Raw genomic sequence first — 4,232 nt, forward strand, 5'->3', positions numbered from 1 at the left:
CATGGTGAAGTGGATGATAGAAAGATCACAGTCCTGAACATCTGTAGTAAGTGCTACAGTGAACTAAGAAACACTGAGAGTAAGAGAAAAACTCTCACCTAGGGAAGAATCTGGTAGCTGTAAATCTAATACAAATGGTCAGGCATGCATGCATGCATGCATACATACATACATACATACATACAATACCAGCTTCATGATTTTAATAGAATTAATGTATCTTCTATTTTCTATACTTTCTACATAAATAAACTTAGCTTAAATCTCTGAAAATATTTTTATCATATGTACTATCCTCAAATATTTTCTCTAAACATATTGCAATCATTCCCTGAATTTAAAGTAACATTCCGAATTACATGGAAACCTGGCATTCTAACTCAGAATGTGTCAGGATTTCCATAGTTCTTTGCAGTGGGAGGAACAACTATGTTCTTTAATACATGCAATGTTGTATTTACATTTTTTGAGTTCCGAGTGTGAAAATTTAAAGGTGTCATGAATTAGCATATGAAATAAAACTGCTGGATGTTTTGAGTCTTTGAGCCTATCGAGCCCCTGGAATGCAATTTTATAATCTATAAAATTAAATTAATGTTCTCATTCTTGGAAGAGCCAGTTAAACAGTGATATTCCTGAAAAGACTAATCTTTAACATGGCGTGACATTTTAGACAAATGCTATAAACAAACTCTCATTTTGCAAATAAAGTTCCTATAAATGCCCACCAGCCTAATTCCCAATTAACATTTAAAGACACCATTTAATCCAAAACTCAAAACTAAATGTGGAGGCTCAGGATGAGACCATTTCCCCAAGGACACACTAAAATGCAGTTGTATTTTTCAGTCAATGATATCACAGAATACTAACCAGGAGAGGTTTATGCCCAGAAATACCTTGCTTCGGCATGAGGACAGGATGGCACAGTGGGTATGGATCCAGTTCTCTTGGTTTATTAAACCCATGCCTCAAATTATAAATCAGCTTCTCTCTGAGGATGGGGACAGGATTTCTGGTGAGGAAGAAAGAAGTTTCTTGATTCTACCGTTCTCTGAACATCTCTGTTAATTGCTCCTGGAAAGAATCCAGGAATATATTTTCTCATTTCAGTCCAAAGTCTGGAGTGGGGAAAAGACCTTGGAAATAACACAGTTTGTTAATATATCAATGTCTGAGCTAAAATCTGTAATTTTGACAACCATTTCGGGACTAGAGCTATGACATTTCTTATTTTTGCTTCCTTGAAACATCAATAATATATGGTCAAGAATCTTCACAGGCTATCTGATCCTTCATGGGCTATTCATCACAATTCTGTCTCTCTGGCCCTGGAATCTTAAGCTACCCTAATTCATACTGAGTTAACACTCAGCATTCTACGTTCAAATCACAACATTCCAACTGGTTTCTCACAGGGACAAACCACTCTGCCTTTGGCGTTGCCCTTTCTTTGGCCTGGATGACAGAGTTGGGGACAATCCTTTAAAGAGCAACTGAGATTTTGCATCTAGTTCCCATAACTCATTGGGTTAACTGGGCTATTATCTCTAATGCCTGGGTGATATTTCACTTCAGCAACTAATCATATGTTTCTTTTCCTGATCCTTAAATTGTGGTCCTTGAGACTCTAAGAGCTATGTTTTATTCAATTGGCAACTTCTACAGTCACTGCCCTGATAAGTGTCTCCTAGATGTGGGCTGAATTTTATCTTTCATCAGTCAAAATCATATTTAAGTGAGGGGGTAAAAAGCAACATTGAAACCCAGATCTTCTGAGTTCTGATTGGTTTCAAGGACTTGGATTTTTGATCATTCATGGTTTACCCTTGAAGCACCAGGCTAGCAGGAACACTTTTATATAAGGCAGAAATTAAATTATTCTCATTTGTTCTCCATCTTTGAGAAGTCTCACGTCCAACAGTCTCAAATGCAAACCCAGCCTTCCATCTTAGAGGCAGGGGAGGGGGGCGTGGATCTGGCATTTTGAAATCTATAAATGTCCATGTCAATTCAAACTTATTCTGGGTTCCACACAAATTCTACACCAACTTTCCCTTATAATCCCCTCTATCCAATTCTCAGAAGAGTCCTCATGTAGCAACAATTGCTTCAGCCATCAGTGTCAACATCTGCTTTTTAATCACACCCAGCTGTGACGAACAAGACAGAGAAAGATGCAAGGAAAGACAGCACAAGGCCCTGCACTCACATCCCTTCTCGTCTCTATGATTCAAATGTTTTAGCATCAAAAGTTCAATGAGTTTCCTCACGTGTCAGAGGTAAGCAAGGCGTTGTCAGTAAATACCAACCATTTGAGAAGAGTTTATCTTGGTTCTTAGGAGAACACTATTTGACTCGCTCAAGAAAAATGAGAGACAGTCACTTCCGCCATCAGTCTCAGCACTAAAAATGTTTGAACTTCCTGGATTATGTGACTATGCAAAGAAAGATCCAAAACTATTTATAAGGGTACTTATTCAGGATCTTCTGTCTATACAGAGGCCTCTTGGCACACCAAGAGTAAGATTTTCTAGTATTTAATACACAATTTCCCAGAATGACTTCTGAGAATATCACCACATGCTATGCTAGAAGATATACTAAGGAAAAATAAATGTGCTAAATGTATTTTGGAAACATTATGTTGAATCAGTTATAACCTACAATGTGTCACTTCTTAGCCAAATAAGACCTTTATGAAGATGATATAGGTATAATTGTCCCAGGGAGGAAATCATGTGGTGTATCTGACCACCAAATTGTTTTTCTATTGAACCTTTAGTAGAACTACTGGTAACTGGAATACATTAAATATACAAAGAACAATGAATATCAAACAAATGAGAGAAAAACCAAGCAAGCAACTCTCTAATAGAGAGCAGCTACCCTTGTTCTCACTCTCAGCAACGTATGTAGTCCTCTCTCTCTCTCTCTCACACAGACACACACACACACTTTTCTTCATGTTTTATTTTCAGTTAATTTGATTTGCTTCCTGGTCATTTATTTTTAAGCCATTATCTGCCAACTTCATTCTTTTCTAAGGGCTTCATGTTTAATATTGTTTCCAGGTGTTGTTTTGAGGTAGGAAGGTCTAAGTCATCAAATTCAAATAAATATGAAATTACTTCTCTGCCCTGAGACCAAGTTACGGGGAAAATTCTCTACTTCAAGTCCATTTCAGTCACTCTTTAGTGTAAAACTCAGCTCTCAAGGTTGTTGTAAGGCTGGAAATTAAAGTCTCAGTCATTTGGGATTCTATCTGAAGTAAAGCAGATCCTCATTAAAGTCCCGTTTACAAATATTGTTCTTGATATAGTAACACAACCACATGGCTTTAAGATAACATACATATATATATATATATATATATATATACATACTTACATACATGTTAAGCAATTTATCAGTTCTACTTTAAGTCATGAGGCACAATCGGAAGCATTTATACTGTTATCTGTCTTAACAAAAGAGAAAGAGGACACACACATACACAAACACACACACTCAGAGAGATGGGGAGGGAGAGGGAGACGGAGAGGGAGAGGGAGGAAGAGAGAGAGAGAGAGAGAGAGAGAGAGAGAGAGAGAGAGAGAGAGAGAGAGAGAGAGCGCTATATTGATTGTTGTAGTTTAATCCCGAGTCCTCCTTGTGAGGGACAGTGGGACAGTGTCTACTGACTCCCTTAAGAAGCCAAAGTATTTCCTTCCTAATTCGTATATCTTGTAGTTTTATGTTCATTAACTCAGACACTATGATCTGAACCCAAGAAGAGGCACATCACAGTGTCAAAACATAGATATGGTATTCAGGCCAACTCTCACCAGACAGCCAGTTTGAACATTCTAGCCTTATTTAGAATTAGCCAAAACTCAAACTATGATGACTGGAAGAGTTGGGATGTGACCTGAGAGTCATGGGCCACTAGACAGTTAAACTAGAGGACTTGAAGTGACCCTTTTGGAAGCTGAGATACGTGTACCTTCTGAACTGATTCCAACATACATTTAACTGCTTTGCTGCTGGAATTTAAAATCCCCTGTCTCCAATTTTTACCACTTCAGAAAGTAAGACAGAGAAATAAAGGCAAGATCCCTTTGGTCATCACCAATTTGCCACTCAGAGATCTGTTCAAGACTAACAAAGTAAAAACTATAAATGTCATTAAAATTTCTCAGAACACTGAAGTGATTGAAGGACTGTTTCACTCGGTTCCTGTCAGGATTTGA

The sequence above is a fragment of the Mus caroli genome, unplaced genomic scaffold (genome assembly GCF_978045245.1).
Source record: "Mus caroli unplaced genomic scaffold, Mus_caroli_1 scaffold_6, whole genome shotgun sequence".
Lineage (NCBI taxonomy): Eukaryota > Metazoa > Chordata > Mammalia > Rodentia > Muridae > Mus > Mus caroli.